Genomic DNA, 22,899 nt, shown 5'->3' with positions numbered 1-22,899 from the left:
TTCAGTTGAAGCCATCGTAAAGTCTTAGCTGTATTTAAAATTAGCCACACTTCCTACTCTTGTTAATATTTGTGATGAAAGTGGAGTAAGAGTTTGTCCTTAAGGTCTCCTCCTCCATCGTCTTTCAGAGGTGTGGTTGCAAGACCTACCACCTATGTCTCGGCCTACCTTTCTTGTTACCATTCAGGTTGGTGCCATTTTAGCCATGTGTTTTTTTTAATTGATATTTAGCTTGCAAGTTTCCACCTGTTTCACCACCCCATCTCCTTAAGAATTATTAAAATACCAGCATCACAGTGCCTTAGTACAAAATTTAAAAGTGATTAAGGGGGGGGGGGGAATCACGATCACTGCCTTCCAGTTTTCTAGTCAGTGCCATTTTGTCACCGCATATTATTTTTCCCCCATCTTAAAACATTTTCTCCTACCTGCTTAAAGTTCAACCATAGTGCTTTAGCACAAATTTTTGAACGATTTTTAAATCGGATTTTAAAAATGGTTCAAGTGAATTTTCTCTTTCCTGCCTATGCGACTACGTCACCGAGTCACTCCCGCAGTTAATTTGAATAAGCAGCAGAGAAATTTCATTGGGACCACATTCCCTGCCTAGTCTTTCAAAGGCAGCAGGTAGTTTTAAAAACACAGCAATCACAAAAAGCCTCTGCCTGCTCTTTAAGAGGCAGCAGAGTCTTATCTCCAACCTTGTGCTGTGGGAATACAGTGCTAAGATGAGAAATAAGCCTGTTAGAATTCTGAATTAACTGATGATTGGTGACATCCACAATCAGAAGCAATATGCCCTTGACCAGTTGCTAGAATCTCAGGTAGGGAGAGTGCTGTTATGCTTGTCCCGCTTGCGGGCTTACAATGGGCACCTGGCTGACCATAGAACCATAGAATTGTAGAGTTGGAAAGGAACCACAAGGGTCATCTAGTCCAGCCCCCTGCAATGCAGGAATCTTTTGGCCAATGCTGTGCTCAAACCCACAGCCCTGAGATTAAGAGCCTTCCTGCTTTACTGACTGAACTATCCCAGGATGCTGGACTAGATGGGCCTTTGGCCTGATCCTGCAGGCTCTTCTTAAGCTTTGAGGTGAATGACAGGTGAGTGGCCCTGCTCACCTGTCGAAAATGACTCATGGAAGGTGGGCTAGATCTGGATGCAACCCTCAGGCCAAATCCAGTTTCCCACCCATTGGGCGAATGGAACATAGCTGGGTGAACACACGCAAAAAGCATTTGGCTTCCCAAAGTGTGGAAAGTCAACTGAAATGACTTAAGTAGCTTACAGTGAAAGAGCAAGAGCACCCCCCTCCCCGTTGCTGTGTTTGATTTGTCCTTAAATGCACTTATTGAACAGAGGCGGGACATTGACTAATTTGCGCAGTCGCAAGCTACTGGCACTGCTACACTCCTGGGCTGTCTGCTGTATATGTAGCCTGAAACGTTGCAGCAGATCAACATAAACAAAGATTTGGTAGGCATCCAAAGAACATCGATTAAATCTGAATGCGTGCCAGTTACCAAGAAGTGAAGCCTTAAAGTGCTCTCCAAAAACACAAGCCAGTATTAATGGAAGGAACAGAGCAAAACCAAACCACCAGATCTGCCAGCTGGGAGGAGTTAGAGGGAGAAAGTTCCTTGCTGCAGTAGGCAGCTGTGCCCCTACATGAGCATAGCATTTCCCCTCTTGACAGAGTATGTGCATTACTGCCTGCTCCCATTCGGCTGTGTCTTCAGGCCCTGGCATGCTGGACAGCTCCCTGCCCTGGCTTGATACTGGGATCTGCCCAGGTGCTTTGGTGAAGCTGCCAACCATGGATGAGCATGAAAGGGATATGTCTTCTTCCCACCCCCTTTGCCCCACTGTTTTGTCTGTGGGGCAAGCAGTCTTCCTGCCAAGTGGATATTCAAAGCATCTCAGTGGACCCATTGGTCCCCTCTAGGGCTGAGGGGTTGGGAGTCGCATTCCTGAGTGGGCATCTGCAATACCTGGGCTCCTGGACCTTGACACTCTTGCTGGGTTGCGACCTATGAGTGGGAAGGAATGGTATGGAACCCCAGTTCCCAAGAGTGGTGGTGGTATGAAGGGGAAACCATGGTGCTGGGGGCAGAAGCTGCCACAACCCCTGCAGGGCCCTCCCCTTGGCATCTTCCATGCCCAAACTTCGTACCAGCAGGTGTGGTGTTGCCTGCTTTCTTCATGCCTGGTGTATCTTTGCTCATTGGCACCTTGCCTCTTACTTTGCGTCCCCTCTCCTGGCTGCTCGGCCGCTCCTTACCATATCTCTGTAGGTGCTTGCAAGTGCTTTATGGAGCATGCAGTGAGAGATAGGAGCATCTTTGGGGCTGTGGTCTTCTCCTCTCCCTGTTGTGGCTGTGTAATTGGTTCTGCCTTGGCACTGAAATTTTATTTTCTTCTGTTTGCATTGACTTCTCTGATGTTGTGCGTTAAGTGAGGGCAGGTACCTACAGCCACGGTAAAATTTAATGATTTCTCTGCAGTCGGACGCGGGTAGCACTGTGGGTTAAACCACAGAGCCTAGGACTTGCTGATCAGAAGGTCGGCAGTTCGAATCCCTGCGACGGGGTGAGCTCCTGTTGCTCCGTCCCTGCTCCTGCCAACCTAGCAGTTCAAATGCACGTCAAAGTGCAAGTAGATAAATAGGTACCGCTCTGGCAGGAAGGTAAATGGCGTTTCCGTGTGCTGCTCTGGTTCGCCAGAAGCAGCTTAGTCATGCTGGCCACATGACCCGGAAGCTGTACGCCGGCTCCCTCGGCCAGTAAAGCGAGATGAGTGCCGCAACCCCAGAGTCGGTCACGACTGGACCTAATGGTCAGGGGTCCCTTTACCTTTACTAAGTCCCATGGAAATCAATGTGACCCGAGTAGAAATGCCTGGGCTTGGGGTCTGGTAAGTTGAATAAATACAATCACAGACCTTTCAACATGCTGAAATATCTTTCCCGTCTTTCCCTTAAACCTAAAATATACCCCCCGCCCGGTCGCTTGTGTTATACAAAAGTTCATGTTACACAACCTCAGTTGGCCCTGATGGAGGAATGACGACAGGGCAGCTTCCCAGAACCAGATCACATCAATGTGCTTCTCGAGAAATCTGCTGCTCTGGTTCGCCAGAAGCGGCTTAGTCATGCTGGCCACATGACCCGGAAGCTGTACGCCGGCTCCCTCAGCCAATAAAGCGAGATGAGCGCCGCAACCCCAGAGTCGGTCACGACTGGACCTATGGTCAGGGGTCCCTTTACCTTTACCTGCAGTCAGGGTGCTGCTGCCATGTGTGTTTATGGTGCTGTTTGGGTGCCTGGCAGGTGTGTGCATTGTAGATGGCATGGCTATACATGCTGGGACCTGCATCTGGACTGGCTGCTATGGGCAAGGCTGCAATGGGGATGTGTTTCTTCTGTATTGCTTGTTTTCTTTTTCCCAGCAAAGGCTTCTCCCACCCCTTGCCATACAGGGTTTGGATGTGGTGAGATTTGCATGGGCATATTGCCAATGCATTGATCTACTCCCTGGCAGATTTCCCCACTTTGGATTGCTCAGGCAGATACTAACTTGAAAATGGGAAACTGAGGAGAAGCTAAAGTAGAAAGTTCTTGTGTGGAACACTCCTAGAGTGCCGCTGTGAAAGGGTGCGTCTGAACGCTGACCTCCGTACAGTTTTTCAGTAACTGTTTGAAGCAAGCTTGTTCATGTTATACTGATGAAAAGCCCACGCTTCAGTGACTTACACTAAGATGAGGTTGATGTAACAGAATTCCTGACTGAGAGTTCTCAAGATGCACGTTGATGTGATCTGGTTCTGGGAAGCTGCCCTGTCGTCATTCAGGGCCAACTGAGGTCGTGTAACATGAACTTTTGTATAACACAAGCAACAAGGGGTGCTATTTCAGGTTTAAGGGGAAGATGGGAAAGATAGCCGCCTGAAGCCAGGAGAGCAAGACCCTCCTGGCTTCAGGGATAGCCGCCTAAAGCCGAGCTCCTGCTGCGCTCCGGAGGCTTCGTGTTGCTTTGGCTGAAGCCAGGAGAGCAAGAGGGATCGGTGCGCACCGATCCCTCTTGCTTTCCTGGCTTCGCTGAGGGGGCGCTGCGCAGAGAGTGAGATAATTTTTTTTCTTGTTCTCCCCCTCTAAAACTAGGTGCGTCCTATGGTCGGGTGCGTCCTATAGAGCGAAAAATACGGTATTTCAGCATGTTTAATGTTGAAAGGTCTGTGAATGTATTTATTCAACTTACCAGTCCCCAAGCCCAGGCATTTCTACTTGGGTCACATTGATTTCCATGGGACTTACTCCCAGCTAAATGGGTCAGATTGCAGCCCTAATCTCCATCTGATGGGGGAGAGAAGGCAGCTGCTTATCCTCCACAGTTTTCTCTGTTCTTCCCTACTCTCTTGTCCTGCCACTGTGGGTTAGATTGAAAAGCAGAGACACAAACATCCACTCATGCTCTTGCCACGCTTCTTGAGTTTTGTGATGTAGTCAGTGAAACCTAGTGAGTACACAGAGAACTGCTCAGTATTTTGCATTCTTAACACCTCCAGAGGCTCACCACCACTTCCTCCTTTCCGTGTTGGGCATCCTGGAAGGTAAAGGAAATGCTAAGGTACAGGTGGTGGAGAGTGCTTTGGGCACTTTTTCCTTCCTAGACTGGCTCAGGAAACTCTTTGCATATGCGCTTCCGAGGGGGAATGTTCCTAGCCAGAGATGGAAGCAGAGTCTTCCCCTAAGAGAAGCATTTTTGCAAGAGAAGCATTGGCTGTGCTCAAAAAGCGAGCCCCATACAATCAGTGGTGTCTGTGGTCAGATAAAAGCAAAAAAGGGCCGGACTCCTACCACTTTAACAATGGTATAGAAGGGGGAGTTTCAGCAGGTGTAGTTTGTCAAGCAAGCAACACCTGCTGAAAAATCCCGTTTTTGTGTTTTTTAAAAAATCTGGCCTCTCTACTAGGAGATGGCCCATGAGCGAGACTTCCACTGAGCTTCAACACATCCAGAAATGTCATCTGTTGCTTGCAATGCCTGCAGGAGAGAGCAAGTTCTTAACTAGGAAACTGCAGCTGTGCAGTTTCTCAAGAAGAGAACTAAGGCAATGAGGAAGGAGGAGCTGCCTGAAAGCTGACTATTCTGTGATTCCACACAAGTTGATATAGTACTGAGTGCAGAATTGTAGCAAGCTGTGAATCTCAGCTTTGTCTCCCTCTACCCACCCCACAAAAATAATTAAGGAAAAGTAAGCATTATTTCCTATCCATTGTAGCGATGCAAGTAGACATCTCTGACATGCTTTGAAGCCTATCAAAGCATCAGAAGCAGAAACTGTGGCTGAGTATCTTGCACGTTGCCCTAGGGCGGAGTTCTGGGTGGTGTACTCCCTGCCCCCCCCTTGCTCTCCTCCTTGAGTAGGAGTAAAATAATGTATATGTAAATATACAGGCAAAATTTTAACAATGCAGATCTTTTCCCTTTGCATAATTTATAGACACTGCTAAGTTTTGGTTTGCATGGGATTTTGTTTTGTCATGGGGCAGAATTTTAATGGGGAGTGGAACCCCTGGGGCTACTCAAAAGCTGAGTTTGCAAGGGAAGGAATTAGAGCAGTAGCAAGAGCTCACTCCAGCTGCAGGCCTATACACACACTTACCTGGGGGTAAGTTCCATTGACTACAACTACCATCATCAGACTATAAGCCATGTTGATTAGAGCTGATGAGAGTTGGAGTTGATCAACAGGCTGCCCATCTCTGCCCTAAACCATGCATTGTGCCTTGTCAGGTGTTTGATAACCCTCTTGATTTATTTTGTTTTGTAATCTCAAGCAGATTGCAAAAATAGATTTATTGTGTCGCTGATGGCCTGCCATATTAGAAGTGTGTTAGTCAGTTAGGTGGGTCACAAATTCTGCAGGGATCTGACCGTCTTTTTCTCTTGTGCATAGGATGACACTCGAAGTCTGGGAATGAAATAGTAACCCAGTTTGTACTCATTCCATTGGCTGAGCAATGACTTTGTTACCGTAATCCCTTGATTAAACTTGGCTCTGCACAGTAATCTTACGCCACAAACTTGGCTGGCTTCAGCTTTCTACATTTCTTCTGCATTCGGAGCCAGCTTAGTTCCTGGTACAGGCCTGCAATGATCTACAGTAATACTGGAGAGTTATATAATCATCTCAGAAATCTATACTGCATTTCCTTCGTGCCAGGGAAACTTTGGATGCTGATTGGTTGAGTCAGAGAGATGCTGAGGAATGTCCATTAACATTCCAAGTTCCAGCTTGATCAAGGAACAAAGCTTGACAGCAACAAAATGTTCCCAGCCTGGCTTCTGTGAGAAGGAATATATCAGTCTGAGTTGGATTAAAACTTAACACATAGGCTCTGTATAGGCTCTGTAGATGGAGGATCTGCGGGGGTGGGTAGCTAAGCCCACTTCAGAGCTGAATAAGAGATGACCAGAAGTACAAAACCTGGTGGGCTAAAAGCACAGAGGTAGAGCAGTGGAAGGAGGGGAAGAGCGAGTGGTGTATATAAGAAACCTGAAGGAAGACCCTGAGTTTGAAACCTCCCAATACCCATTGTATTACTTGAGAATTGCTTCTCTTGTTTTCTTCACATTCTGAAAATAGGAGTGTAATGCTGAGTTTAGTAAGATCCTGATTGTGCAGGCACGTTTAACATGTAAAGGTAAAGGGACCCCTGACCATTAGGTCCAGTTGTGACCGACTCTGGGGTTGCTGCACTCATCTCGCTTTATTGGCCAGGGGAGCCGGCGTACAGCTTCCGGGTCATGTGGCCAGCATGACTAAGCTGCTTCTGGCGAACCAGAGCAGCGCATGGAAACGGCGTTTACCTTCCCGCCAGAGTGGTACCTATTTATCTACTTGCACTGCGTGCTTTTGAACTGCTAGGTTGGCAGGAGCAGGGACCGAGCAACAGGAGCTCACCCCATCGCGGGGATTTGAACCGCCGACCTTCTGATCGGCAAGTCCTAGGCTCTGTGGTTTAACCCACAGCGCCGCCCGCGTCCCTTACTTGTAAAATGTAGCTGCAAGTGATTTCATTCATAGAAATCATTGGCTTAGTTCACACATGTAAACTGCCCTGTGAGTACGCCCTGCACACACACAAAAATCTGGGCACTATATTTTAGCCTTCACAGAGCTACAATTTCTACCACCCTTAACAAATCACAGTTCCCTGGACTTAGTGGGATGCGTGTGTCTGCGTGCTTTAAATGTTTGGTGTGTACACCACCATTAAACCAGAGCGTCCTGTAACTCTCCAACTCAAAAGAAATTATCTTGCCACCTTTCCACTCAGCTGCTGAACTGAACACAGCTAAGTTTTGCCTAACAATTTCAAACTGTATTATTTTAATTAGAAAGTCATTGTTCCTTGGCCTGACCTCAGTAGTTATGGTCAACATTTTCCCCCTCTTATTTCAGGCTTCTAATATTGTTCAACTGCAACATGTTCTCTAACCTCAGTGTGCCATTCGTTTTACCAAAGGCAAATTACACCCGATTCCTTCATTCGATTCCCCAGCTGGCTTCCCTTCTAGACTTTGCATTGTCCTTTTATCTCTCTCCAAATTCTTTCCAATTTGTCAATGTCTGCCTTGAATTGAGGCATCACTGGAATTATGTTCAATAGTACAATGAAGCATTTATTACAGATATTGTTCTGTGTTTGGCTCGCTTCATCACTGTGAATGGGTGGTCAGGGCCTTTGACAAAAGAAATTTGATGCTTATTTAATGGGTCTAGATGCCCACCCGCCCGGTGGACAATTAACCTGATGGGTAGAGTCTTGGATGTGTGCACTGCTGGGCATGTGTGTGAGAAGCAGCAATTTTGCAAATTTAAATGGACAGAGAGGGAAAAGGAAAGAGGAGGAGGAAGGAGAAGAGGTATGGGGACATAGGAGGGAGGAAGAAGGGCTTCTAACTGACTTAGCTGAAACTGCTAGTGTTGCATTTCTGAAGAGCTGTCTTTAGACCTTCAGCTCTGGGGAAATGGGGAATCCACAACAAGTTACAACATTAAACAATCTTTGGGATTTGGCCTGTACATCATCCAAAACCACTTAGAGTTCCCTGCATGGCTTTTTGTTTTGGGGTTTCACAAAAGCCTCGGTACAAGTTGGTCAGCAGGTTTAGTCTTCGTGGAGCCCTTCGGTTTCTCTTTGGTCTCCCGTCTGGCTGTGGATCAGAGGCTCCAAACTCACACTCCAGTGCCAAATCAGTCTCCGAAGCTGCACAAAGGGCCTCAAGACGCGATTCCAGGATCAGATCTGATTTGCCACTGGCACACCACGGATCCCCTTTTTTTACTCTTTCTGTCCCTGGGCCAGCCTCCTTCCTCCCCTGCCCCAAACTGCAAATTCAAGTCCTGCCACAAGTCTTTGTTTGGGGGCACTTTTTTCAGGAGCAGCTGGCCCACAATATCACCTGGGTTCAGGAAACCTGACTGTGCAGGGAGGCTGGTAAGTGTGTCCAACCAAGCACGCTCAGAATCCCCCTTCCAACTTTCCTGCCCAATGCAGGAAAGTCAGGGTGGAGGAGGCAGGGGTGGCACATGACATATGATCCCATAGGCCCTCCACGGATTTGAATTTAAAATGCTTAAAGAAGGCTAAAACCTCCCATTGAATTAGATTCATAGAATAGAACCATAGAATTGTAGAGTTGGAAGGGATCCCAAGGGTCATCTAGCCCAACCCCCTAAAATGCAGGAATCTAAACTAAAGCATCCATAAAACTCCAAACTCTGCTTTGCAGGCAAGTATTTCTCCACTTGAGATTCTTATTGTTCTGCCTGAGGTACAGGTCTCTGAAATGGATAGAGAATGGTGGAAGTGGTGAAGAAGTTTGGGGACGCGGGTGGCGCTGTGGGTTAAACCACAGAGCCTAGGACTTGCCAGTCAGAAGGTCGGCGGTTCGAATCCCCGCGACGGGGTGAGCTTCTGTTGCTCGGTCCCTGCTCCTGCCAACCTAGCAGTTCGAAAGCACGTCAAAGTGCAAGTAGATAAATAGGTACCACTCCAGCAGGAAGGTAAATGGCGTTTCCGTGCGCTCTGGTTTCCGTCACAATGTCCCGTTGCGCCAGAAGCGGCTTAGTCATGCTGGCCACATGACCTGGAAGCTGTCTGCGGACAAACACCGGCTCCCTCGGCCAACAAAGCGGTCACGACTGGACCTAACGATCAGGGGTCCCTTTACCTTTACCTGTTTCTCCACTTGAGATTCTTATTGTTCTGCCTGAGGTACAGGCCTCTGAAATAGATAGAGAATGGTGGAAGTGGTGAAGAAGTTTGTGGATGAGGCAGGGTACAGAAAAGAATGTGTCTCACCCACCTCTCTCTTTCCTTTGCTCCTAGTTAATAACACCCCACTCCACCCCGCTCTGTGTTGTCACGGACACCATCTGGAGCTGAAAACCCATCCAGTTTGCAACAGGATTAAATAAATGCTTTAATTTTTATCTCTTTATTAAGTGTGCAGTGTTTTTAGCTTGCACTTATAAATGTTCCCTTCTCCCTGTGGGAATGACAAAATACAAGACAGAGTGGGTCAGCTGTGGAAAGGGATGAACAAAGTAATCTCAAAGCTGTTTAATCTCATCTATAGACATCAGTCAAAACAGCTGGGCTCCCCTACCCCTCCAAACCTGGTGCTTTGGTTTTATTAGGCCATGCTGTGTTTTTTTTGCAAAGAATCAACGCAACAGCCCTGAGGTCATTTTACTGGTGGATCTGCAATTTCAGTGGCAAAACACATCACCAATTTTAGCAGTCCTTTGAAAGCCCTGGACAAAGTATAGATGGGAATAGCTTGGCTGAACTCCATAATAATGAGACACTGCAAGAAATGAGATCATCAGTCCCAGTTTAGAAGAGAGTGAGAGCACACCACAACTCTTATTGTCGCCCTTGGCATGTCGTGGGCTGGAAAAAAGAGAGGTGGTTTCGTGGGTGGGTTGTTGTTGTTCTGGTGTTTTGAATAGGCCAAATGAGGTGGTTGAATTCAGGCTGCTGGAGGGCAGGGGGTATCACAGCAGCTGGCACCGGCCCTGCTTGCTCGTTACTGGCCTTGGCTGTCTTACCTAGTTATAGTCTCCGAGTGCGTTGCAGACATTTCATTAGGAAAAGCCCCTCCCCAAACAAGCAGGCAGAGTTGCAGGCAGCCCAGGCCATGAACTCCAGCAGTCACCGCATGGGCACATGCATTGGTCATGTGACTCGCACTGGTGCTGCCCGGCCACTGCTGCATTGCAGCGTTTGTTCAAACAAGCAGCAAGCATGTAGCATTAGTAACTGCCCACATGACGCTGGATTTGTGCACTGGAAAAGGCTGGCTTCTGAAAGGCAGTATATGCTGTGCAAAGTGAGCACATCTCTCTAAATTATTATGCATAGTTGATTCTGATAGAGGGAGAGGATGTAGGCCCCCCCCCTTAATAATCTTTTGCAGCTTCTCCTTCGGCTGCTGCGGTTTTAGCAGATGTCACAAACACACATACTTCCAAGCATGGGTTTGCAACCTCGAGAGCCAGAAACACTCTTTTGAAAAAGGAAAACAGCTTTCTAAAGTTGTCAGGTTCTAAAATCTGCTCTTTGGGTGAGAGGGAGAGAAGGAAGGGGAAAGCGGGGGAAAGTGTGCACTTAGAATTTTAGTGTGAGACCCAGTTTGTTACTCAGATTGGCTGAAACTGTGATTCTGGAACTGGTACAGTGTGTACCGGGGCTGCATACATTCTTAAATCTCTGCAAATCTGATGCCGGATTAGCAGCTGTGCTATCCATTCGTAAGAGAGTACAGTGGTACCTCGGGATGCGAATGGGATCCGTTCCAGAGCCCCGTTCACATCCCGAACAGAACGTAAGACGCAACAGCGTGTCTGCGCCTGCGTGGGTCACGTTTTGCCGCTTCCACGCATGCGCGTGACGTCATTTTGAACATCTGCGCATGCGCGAGCAGCGAAACCCGGAAGTAACTCTCTCCGTTACTTCCGGGTTGCTGCAGAGCGCAACTCGAACGCACTCAACCTGAAGCACATTCAACTCGAGGTATGACTGTACTTTGCCTCCACACACTATCCTCTGATTGTATATTTGCAAATTAAACAAAACAAAAGAAACCCTCCATGAATCTCTGCTGGAATCTCTCGCTACTTGGGAAACTAAGGAGTGGCTAATGTTTAATTGGAAATAACTTCCTCTGCTTTCAATGAGGCTGACTCCCAGTGAAGCATGCATGGGATTTCAGGTTAGCACTTTGCCCTTCAGCTTGTTATTTGCTTGATTCTTCATTCATTGATTTCTGTGCAACTTATTTCCAAGTATGCTTAGGACTGCAGCCTGAAAAAGGTAAGACTAGAATCCTGTGGATACTAACATGGGTTTAATCCCAGTGAACACAGTGAAACTTACTTTCAAGTACCGTATTTTTCGCTCTATAAGACGCACTTTTCACCCTCCAAAAATTAAGGGGAAATGTGTGTGCGTCTTATGGAGCAAATGCAGGCTCCATGGCTTCAGCGAAAGCAACGCAAAGCCTCCAGAGCGCAGCGGGAGCTCCCGCACCGATCCCTCTTCCTCTCCTGACTTCGCTGGAGAGCCGCTGCGCAGCTTTCCCTCTCTGCACAGTGCCCCTTCAGCGAAGCGAGAGGATAAATGGAAGGGGTTCCGCTTCTCCTGCCGCTTCGCTGAAGGGGCGCTGCGCAGAGAGGGAGAGATTTTTTTTTTCTTGTTCTCCCCCTCTAAAACTAGGTGCATCTTATGGTCGGGTGTGTCGTATAGAGCGAAAAATATGGTAAACATACAGTATATTGACTCAGATTGTTAAGCGAGGGCTTCTTCCATGTTGATGCAGCGTCCGTCCAGGTTAAAGAGAACCACACAACAATATTGGCACACAAAAGGGGTGGGTGGGAGGGAGTTAGGCTTTCAAACCTCAATAGCAGCCCCCCCCCTTGCACACACACATGCATATAGCCATGGGGGGCAGGGGGGCAGCTGCCCCCCAAATCAAATAAATAAATAAAAATACTTAACTGACAAATCATGTCTCAGATAGCTTGGTTCTGCCCTCCCCAAACAAAAGTCCTGCCCGCCCCACATAAATCTTGGCTACGCCCATGCACACACACATACAATACCGCATAACATTCTGCTTTGAGAGAACTGATGGGGTTTTTCAAGGGCATTTTGTCGTGTGGCATGTGGATCAGCTGTTTAAAGGGGAAAGAAAATTTCAAAAAAATCTCTCCAGGCATATCTAATCCAATACACCCTGCGTAGCTGAAACAAAACAGCTGGTTTCAAGGTAGGAGAAGCTGCTGACTAACGGTCTTTGTCAATTCGATTGACCGCCCTAGTGTGAAGTGAGCAACATCACTGATTTTTTTATGGATGCTGCCCAGAAATTTGTCCTGCTCTTACCTCATTTCTTTTCAAACATGCAAATGCGATTTTGTGACAAGGTTGCTCACATCAACCATATAGTAATCTATGCCTGCATACGCACTGTGCCTTTAAAGCACCTTCAAAGCCCTCCTCAAAGAATTCTGGGTAGTGTAGTTTCTGGGAATTGTCACTCTGCCCATTCTTTGAGGTGGAGGAAGGGCTTTGAAGGGATAGTGTGTGCACAGCCTAAGTCCCATATGTTTATCGTAGTTGGTTAAATGCGATTGTGCAATCTGTGTGGTGAAATGTGCTGTTGAGATGGAATCCTTAATTGGAAGTTCTTAATTAAGCAAGCCGGAAGTAGAGCTGAAACATATCTACGTGACAAATCTACATGGAAATTTGTCCACCCAAAAACTTGCAGGTGGAAACGATATTGAAAATCAGGCCCCTCATAACCATCCTGATACCATCATGAGGACAAATAATCATGAATGTGCAATGAAAAAGACATCTGGAGAGGTCCCCTCTTTCTCCAAAATCTGTCACTCTTTAGCAGGACAAAAAAAGCAGAATCTGTTGTTGTTGTTTAGTCGTTTAGTCATGTCCGACTCTTCGTGACCCCCTGGACCAGAGCACACCAGGCACTCCTGTCTTCCACTGTCTCCCGCAGTTTGGTCAAACTCATGTTCGTAGCTTCGACAACACTGTCCAACCATCTTGTCCTCTGTCATCCCCTTCTCCTTGTGCCCTCCATCTTTCCCAACACCAGGGTCTTTTCCAGGGAGTCTTCTCTTCTCAAGAGGCGGCCAAAGTATTGGAGTCTCAGCTTCAGGATCTGTCCTTCCAGTGAGCACTCAGGGCTGATTTCCTTCAGAATGGAGAGGTTTGATCTTCTTGCAGTCCATGGGACTCTCAAGAGTCTCCTCCAACACCATAATTCAAAAGCATCAATTCTTCGGCGATCAGCCTTCTTTATGGTCCAGCTTTCACTTCCATACATCACACATCACTCTGTCACTCTTTAGCAGGACAAAAAAAGCAGAACCTAGAACTGTACAAAGGTGCAGACGAGGGTTGGTCTTCATTCTCAGTGACTCAGGTTGAGTTCTAGGAGATAAGCAAGACTCGGGGAATGACTGTTATTCATTGCTGTCAGAGGGCAAATCCTGATTCTTGCAACTGATGCATGGATAACGGGGGTGGGGGGTGGGCTGGGGGCTGGGCAGGAATCATATCAAACACTCGCACCAGTTGTGTTCCTAATTCCTACCCTCAGACCGTAATCAGTTTAGAGAAATAGAAGGCAGGGACAGATTTGGAAAAAGGAACTTTGTCTTCACCGCATGCTCTTGCCTGACGTAACGGTCTCAACAGTGGAAGGCAGGGTGGGGAGTAGGGCAGAAGAGGCAATGAAAGGAAATGGAGTTTCGAAGGGCTCTGATGGTATACCTCTGATGGTATACCTTTGAAAGCACATTTTTCCTCTCAAAGAATTCTAGGGACGGTAGCTTGTTAAGGGTTGCTGAAAATCGTAACACTGAGGGATAAACTACAGTGCCCAGAATTCTTTAAGGGAAAGGTTGTGTTTTGATTGTGTTTCAAAGATACAAGGTGTACACAGCCTCTTTCTCCATCCTTCGCATATCCTGTGAAACTTGATAAATCTTTAAAAGGTAAAGGGACCCCTGACCATTAGGTCCAGTCGTGGCCGACCCTGGAGTTGTGGCGCTCATCTCGCTTTACTGGCCGAGGGAGCCGGCGTACAGCTTCCAGGTCATGTGGCCAGCATGACTAAGCCACTTCTGGCGAACCAGAGCAGCACACGGAAACACCGTTTACCTTCCCGCTGGAGTGGTACCTATTTATCTACTTGCACTTTGATGTGCTTTCGAACTGCTAGGTTGGCAGGAGCAGGGACCGAGCAACGGGAGCTTACCCCGTCGCGAGGATTCGAACCGCCGACCTTCTGATCGGCAAGTCCTAGGCTCTGTGGTTTAACCCACAGCGCCACCTGCGTCCCTAAAAAAAAAAAGATTTATCTAAAGAGAAATCTTTAGCAAGTGATAAATTCAGGAATGTATCAATCTAAGCAACATTTGCCTTATTTGATCCTGGCTTTTATTCACCACTGACTTGTTTATATTTGCCAATAAAGCCTCTGACAGTTTAATTTTATTTTTCTTTGAGAAGAATTCTCATTTCAAGATATGGGATCCCATCACTGAAACTTTCCTCAAACCACACAGTTTGTAGTTCTCACTTGAACGTGCCATTTGCAAAACGTGATGCTGCACTTACGAGTTGTTTTGGCTTTCGGCTTTCATTTCAATATTTTATGGAATCAATTTGATATGATGCCAAACTCATTCTTGCTATAGGCTCATTAATATCATATTGACCCTGGGAAGAGTCTTCCAGTGTCTTCAAGTGCCAGAGATTGAGATTGTCCTGGAACAATTTGGAACTGTTTGGCAAAGACCAGTAATGAGCACAGGGTAAGACTTGCCATTCATGGCGGTCTTGTGAAATAGTTTGCACCTCACTTGGTTCAGTGCAGTGGATTGAACTGCCCGTGTCTGAATCTCCAAGTAAAGAACTCTAAAGAGAAAGAATGCAAGAAGTTTGGTAGACATGGGCTGTAGTTGGCTTTTTCACATGAACTCGGGTGCACTAGCTCAAGTCCTCTCTTCCAGGCAAATATTTATTAATACGGGAATCTTTCCACTGCTACATTCCAGCCATGATGGTTGTGATATATTTCTGAAGTTATTTTTACATTTCCATTCATTATAGTCTGCTTGGGAAATTGTGTGCTTGTGTGTTTTAAGGGCACATCACAAAATTAAGACTCAGTAGTGGCTGGTGTGGTTGGGTGAGTGAGTGAACCAGTTTGCGAACGTTCTTTGGAACCAGAACATTTGACGTGGCTTCCACGGCTTCCAATTGGCTGCAGGAGTTGCCAATCGGAAGCTGCACTTTGGTTTCCAAACATTTTGGAAGTCGAATGGACTTCTGGAACGGATTCCATTCGACTTCCAAGGTACGAATGTACTTGTTTATATATATATATATATATATATATATATATATATATATATATATATAGACACACACACACACACACACACACACACACTGTCTGATCAGCTTGTACAGTGGTACCTCGGGTTACATACGCTTCAGGTTACAGACTCCGCTAACCCAGAAATAGTGCTTCAGGTTAAGAACTTTGCTTCAGGATGAGAACAGAAATCGTGCTCCGGTGGCATGGCGGCAGCAAGAGGCCCCATTAGCTAAAGTGGTGCTTCAGGTTAAGAACAGTTTCAAGTTAAGTACGGACCTCTGGAACAAATTAAGTACTTAACCCGAGGTACCACTGTATATGCAAAAAGCACTATGAGGATACTGCCATTACATAGCTCAGTTTCTACATGACACTGGAGGCTTCTGTTGCTGTTCTTTCTTTTTTAAGAGAGGCAATAAAGTTCTTGCGCAGTGTCCTGGATGGGCTGTCCACTCTAAGGCTTCCTTCCATGGCAGGTACCATAATGCTCCAGTGCTTTCTCCATACTAGGGGAACTGTCCCTATGAATTGCTGCTTCCTGACCATTTTTCTGAATCAGGAAATGGGAGCATAAAACAATATTTAATGGGTCCCCCCGTATGTTTAGTCCAAGGGCGTCTGTGCTCTCCGGAGAGCCGCTTCAGTTTTGTCCAGCAAGGGGATGGCCAAACTGACAGAGGAAATCATTTATTGCTGTAGATATCTGTAGGCTGCAATTACAGAACTGCTTTCCGTTTTGCTTTTGGCCAAAGTTTTTTTTTCTTCCTCCAAGTTCCAAGAGCCAGTCACGGAATCCGGTTTAAACTCACCACCCAAGTGACTGATTAATCATATCTCAGCAGCAAGCGAAGTTATAACAGAATGCTTTTCAGGCAACACCCAGCTGAACTAGACTAAACCGGAGGAACTGTTTAAATATTAGCCATCAGTGGTGTTGCAAGCGGCAACATGCCCAGAAATGCGTAGCGACTGCCTCTGGGACAAACGTATATAGGAGTGAAGTTTTATCTATCTGAAACACAGTGGTTACTCTGTGAGGTCTCAGCTGGCCACCCACTATGCGTCATATGCAGAGTGTCACCTTAATTTCAATCTGAAAACTGATCTCAAGAGTGGCTAAAGCTACAGGAGGTGCTATAGCTACAACTGTGGCATCAGTCAATCTTAGAGAGCATTGGACATCTAAGGCGGATGGCAGTTGTAGCAACTTAAGTACAGTATTGAGTCTGAACCAGTGGCACAGCGTGGGGGGACCCACGGGCAGTTGCTCCTGATGCAAAATTGTTAAAGGTAAAGGTACCCCTGCCCGTACGGGCCAGTCTTGCCAGACTCTAGGGTTGTGCGCTCATCTCACTCTATAGGCCGGGAGCCAGCGCTGTCCGCAGACACTTCCAGGTCATGTGGCCAGCGTGACGAAGCTGCTCTGGTGAGCCGACACCAGCGCAGCACACGGAAACGCCGTTTACCTTCCCGCTATAAAGCGGTACCTATTTATCTACTTGCACTTAAGGGTGCTTTCGAACTGCTAGGTGGGCAGGCACTGGGACCGAACGACGGGAGCGCACCCCGCCGCGGGGATTCGAACCGCCGACCATGCGATCAGCAAGTCCTAGGCGCTGAGGTTTTACCCACAGCGCCACCCGCGTCCCTATGCAAAATTGTTAGGGGCGCAATATTTCAACACCCGGTGCTGCCTCAACGCAACTGCACGCTGGGCTCCATTGAAACGGCTTCTCCATGCAAACCAGGAAGTGACCTCTCCAGACAACAAAATTACTCATCTTTTCTTATCTCTGCAGTTGCCATCTCCTGGGTGATCCAGACGCCTTTAGGCAGTTGAATGTGTGTGTGTACTCTGTTTCCCTCACTCCTGCTTCCCCCCCCCACCTGTGCAGCCCCAGACGCTGGCAACCCATGCTACACCACTGGTCTGAACACATGTTCAGTGCTCTGGAAACGTACTTCAGAATGTGTGTACCGCTTTGAGCACACTTAAAATGTAATGCCTTCCTTTGCTCTTAGTTCAAAGGGGCAGTCAGGTCACTCAGTAAGCCAAATGTAATGCTTTATGGTGTCTTTGCATTCTGATTCTTTACATAAAAAGGGTAAAGGGACCCCTGACCATTAGGTCCAGTCGCAGATGACTCTGGAGTTGGGGTGCTCATCTCACTTTATTGGCCGAGGGAGCCGGCGTACAACTTCCAGGTCATGTAGCCAGCATGACTAAGCCACTTCTGGCGAACCAGAGCAGCGCACGGAAACGCCGTTTACCTTCCCACTGGAGCGGTACCTATTTATCTACTTGCACTGGCGTGCTTTCGAACTGCTTGGTTGGCAGGAGCAGGGACCGAGCAATGGGAGCTCACCCCTTTGCGGGGATTCGAACCGCCAACCTTCTGATCGATAAGTCCTAGGCTCTGTAGTTCAGACCACAGTGCCACCCGCGTCCCTATTCTTTTCATAGGACTCTTTACATAGGATTCTTTACATAGGACCCTAAATATCTCCCCGCACACAAGTTTTTTCTCCTTTTAACAGGTGTTTGTTGGGAACTGAGCCCACCTTAACCTGGCCTCTGAGGTCGAGTTCCGCTCTGAGCTGCAATATCAAAGAAGCTCAGTGGTGTCTCTGCTTGACATGAAGAAACTGAAACTGAGTTCCTTGAAGGAAGAGTTGGATAGAAATGTAATGAATACCTAAGACCAGGGGTCAGCAACCTAAGGCCCATGGGCCAGAAGTGGCCTGCAGAGGTCGTTTGACTGGCCCACAAGCCGCCCCCTGAACCAAGCTGCCTGCTTGCACACTGCACTAAATCAGCGCAGCGCGGGGACTCACTTCTGCGGCACCAGAAATCGCATCTGCGCACAGACACTGAAAATCATGGGCACCGATCTGAGCCAGGCAAGATAAACCTTGCTGACCCCTGCCTAAGACCATAATCCTGGGCACACTCACTTGGGAAAAATGTCCCACTGAAATGAATAAACATTCATAGGATTGGCTGTAAGTCAACCTGGCTGTGAGAATCAACTTCTGCCTTTAGTCTCAGGACTGGATTCACATGCAATAATCCTTTTTCAGCTGGCGTGGAATGTTTCTCAGCGTGCCCTGGCCCTGGGCTACATCACTCCCCTGGCTTGGGCTTTAACGGTTATTTCCCAACTCAGTGCATACTTGCAGCACTTAAAATAACTGCCAACTGAAACTCCTGCCTTAACTACACCTTAGTGTGCTTGAGAGAAAAGGCTCACTGCACTACCGCTACATCCCCACTTCAAGGAAACAAGGAAATTATGGTGTTAATTGGTTGAATGAAGAAACAGTTCTGCTAAATATGCTGAGGGGGCAGGGAATAAATAGCCGCAAATCTAGACTTACTGTTCTGATTATAGTTGACTTTCTCATAGTACAGTGGTACCTCAGGTTAAGTACTTAATTCGTTCCGGAGGTCCGTTCTTAACCTGAAACTGTTCTTAACCTGAAGCACCACTTTAGCTAATGGGGCCTCCCACTGCCGCCGCACGATTTCTGTTCTTATCCTGAGGTAAAGTTCTTAACCCAAGGTACTATTTCTGGGTTAGCAGAGTCTGTAACCTGAAGTGTATGTAACCCGAGGTACCACTGTATTGATTTGCAGAGGAGGCCCTATCGTGAGATAACGACCTCAAGTGGTAGAGTTTGGGCACCATAACAGGCATTGTTGGCAGATGACGACATATGTTGCACTGGAAGACACACAGGTGAATGAACCTTTGATGTTGTGTTTTTGTGTGAATGTCTACTGCTCGTTACAACCTCCCTCCCTCGTGTGTGTATTTGTACCTGCAACTCAGGGCAATAATTCATTCAGTTTGATGCAACAGTAGTCACTAACCGCCATTTATCAATGAATTGTATTAAAATTATTATTTAAATACTGAACAAGATAATAAATCTACCGGCTGACTCAGTGCCTTCCATGCATATGGTGCTTTAATGAGAGGTGAAGCTGAGACTCCAATACTTTGGCCACCTCATGAGAAGAGAAGGCTCCCTGGAAAAGACCCTGATGTTGGGAAAGATGGAGGGCACAAGGAGAAGGGGACACAGAGGACGAGATGGTTGGACAGCGTTCTCGAAGCTACCAGCATGAGTTTGACCAAACTGCAGGAGGCAGTGGAAGACAGGAGTGCCTGGCCTACTCTGGTCCATGGGGTCACGAAGAGTCAGACACGACTAAACAACAACAACAACAAGGTGCGTGTGTTTGTGTGTCCTGAGGAACTTCTGAGCTGAATTGCCACAGTGGGTGAAAACAGGAGGAAAGGAAATGGGGGGGGGGGGAGTAAGACAGGATGAACAGGAAAAAATACAATTCAATCTGTACTTAAGTTGGGCATGAGGACGAAAGGATTTTTCTTATGGGCTTTGCTTTTGCTGCAGATAGCAAGAGAATAATGTGCTTCCCAGGCATTTCCCCAAGAATCTCTTCCATTCCTGTCTTCACGAAAAGGGGAACGCTTTGTGGTATTTATGTGTTCTGTGGAAGCACTCACCTACTTTTGCGTTTCAGAGAGGCATGAATAATATATACACAACTGTCTCAGTTCAGCAGCACTCAGCAGACTCCCAAGGGGACGGGGAGAAGAGAGGAAATCCTACCGGTGTACTGCAGCAAACTGTTTGCTCATTAGGCAGGGAAAGAGAGGAGGGAGAGAGGAGGAGGGATAAAGAGATCCGTTTATATCAGTGTGTGAGCCATTCATCGTAACAACTCTTGGGTGCATTTGCAAGCTCAGATCACACTGATGATTATTTGCGTTGGAGTTGTTACTGAGGCAGCCGTTCCCATGTCCCCCTGCCAAATCCATCCTCACTCAGGATTGAGAGAGCTGTGTTAATTAAAACCACTCCCAGCCTAGGGGCCGAGGTCTGTTCGGCCCACCTCCCAATAAAATATTTGAGGGGGCCGTCGCACCCTCCCAAGTTGATGGGCGTTGCCAGTCAAACGGTGTGCATGTGCAGTGTCATGTGATCAGTTACCTGGGCTCCCCAATATTTTATTCAAGTTGGCACCCCTGCTCCCAGCTGATGCTAGGAATAGGAAAAAATAGAATAATAATAATAATAATAATAATAATAATAATAATAATAATAATAATTTATTATTTATACCCCGCCCATCTGGCTGAGTTTCCCCAGCCACTCTGGGCGGCTCCCAATCAAGTGTTAAAAACAGTACAGCGTTAAATATTAAAAACTTCCCTGAACAGGGCTGCCTGCAGATGTCTTTTAAAGATAGGATAGCTGCTTATTTCCTTCACATCTAAAGGGAGGGTGTTCCACAGGGTGGGCGCCACTACCGAGAAGGCCCTCTGTCTGGTTCCCTGTAACCTCACTTCTCGCAGTGAGGGAACCGCCAGAAGGCCCTCGGTGCTGGATCTCAGTGTCCGGGCTGAACGATGGGGGTGGAGATACTCATTCAGGTATACAGGACTGAGGCCGTTTAGGGCTTTAAAGGTCAGCACCAACACTTTGAATTGTGCTTTGGAATTGTTTCTTTGTAGCCAGCCACAGCTTTCTTTCTTTCTTTCTTTCTTTCTTTCTTTCTTTCTTTCTTTCTCTTTTTCCCCCAACTGAAAGCAGATGGACACCATACCAAATTGGGCAGACGAGTTGCATAGATGCATTTGTTTTCGTCTTTAAAGTACCACAACATTCTCTGCTGTTTTTCTTCAACACAACTATGCCTCCGCATTTTGACTTCAAGACTACAGCCAGAAAACGTGTTGCTCCTTAGGGCTTGCTAAGGATTGCCCCAGTGGAGCGCCAGCCTTGCAGTGCAAATGAGTTGGCATAAGTGACCAGCCTACCATCTTGGTGATTTAAATATGCTGCATAAATGTCATATGAGCAAACCAAATGAATAAACTCAAGAGTTGTATCCAACTAAAGCCCCACTTGCACTGTACACTTAAAGCAGTATCATACCATTATAGTCAAGGGATGCGGGTGGCGCTGTGGGTTAAACCACAGAGCCTAGGACTTGCCGATCAGAAGGTCGGCAGTTCGAATCCCCGTGACGGGGTGAGCTCCCGTTGCTCGGTCCCTGCTCCTGCCAACCTAGCAGTTTGAAAGCACGTCAATGTGCAAGTAGATAAATAGGTACCGCTCTGGCGGGAAGGTAAACAGTGTTTCCGTGCGCTGCTCTGGTTTGCCAGAAGCGGCTTAGTCATGCTGGCCACATGACCCGGAAGCTGCACGCCAGCTTCCTCGGCCAATAAAGCAAGATGAGTGCCGCAACCCCAGAGTCGGTCACGACTGGACCTAATGGTCAGGGGTCCCTTTATCTTTACCTTTACCATTATAGTCATGGCTTCCCTCAAGGAATCGTGGGAACTGTAGTTGGTCAAGGCTTCCAAGAGTTGTTGGCATCCTCCTGTCTCCAGAAACAATGGAGTGCACCTCCAGGGGTGAAGTCACACAGCTGCGCTAGCGGGACCGAAGTGATGCCCTCTCTATCATCTAGGTCATGGAAACGCCAGGGCAAATAGCTCAGTCAGCTGAGCATGAGACTCTTAATCTCTGAGTTGTGGTTTTGAGCCTCACATTGGGCAAAAGATTCCTGACTTGCAGGGGGTTGGACTAGATGACCCTCAGGGTCCCTTCCAACTCTGCAATCCTAAAATTCTATTAATGATGCCATTGTGGCTACTCCTAGTGCAGGTCTTCTGCTGATGGGACTCATTAAGTGATACCTGCCCTGTGCCTTCAAAGCACATTGTTTCCCTCAAGGAATTCTGGGCACTGTAGTTTGTTAAGGGTTATAATCATAGAGTTGGAAGGGACCACAAGGGTGATCTAGTCCAACCGCTTGCAATGCAGGGAATTTTTTTGGAGGAATATGTTTTGAACATCTGTAAATGTATAGTGCGTACAGAGTGAAAACACTCGTTTCATTCCAAAATTGAAAGCTCATTGCAGATTGATTTTTTTATTCCCCTGCAGTGTGTCCATTTGAAAACAGTTGTCGGCAGTCCTGACAATTTGCGTGTGGGTGTGCACATCCACATCTGCCCAATGATGTTGTGAGTGGGTGTAGATCAAGATTACAAGCACCACTTCCTTCTTCGTTCACTTGGACCATGTGCAGGGAGGGAAACATGTGGATATCCTAAAGAAGAGGAGGGTTTTCAAACACATAACAAGTAGGCACATCCAACCTCATGAATAGCAGAATCTGGAAACACTCTAAATTGAAAGCAGCATGTTGGGGATGAGCATGAATGATTCCAGATTGGGAAAATCTACATCTTTTGTAGATTTTAAGAACCTTTTAATGAGGGTGAAAGAGGAGAGCGCAAAATATGGTCTGAAGCTCAACATCAAAAAAACGAAGATCATGGCCACTGGGCCCATCACCTGC

The sequence above is a fragment of the Podarcis pityusensis genome (genome assembly GCF_964106645.2).
Source record: "Podarcis pityusensis genome assembly, chromosome: 17".
Lineage (NCBI taxonomy): Eukaryota > Metazoa > Chordata > Lepidosauria > Squamata > Lacertidae > Podarcis > Podarcis pityusensis.
The sequence above is the reverse complement of the archived record's forward strand: the minus strand, read 5'-3'. Positions refer to the sequence as shown.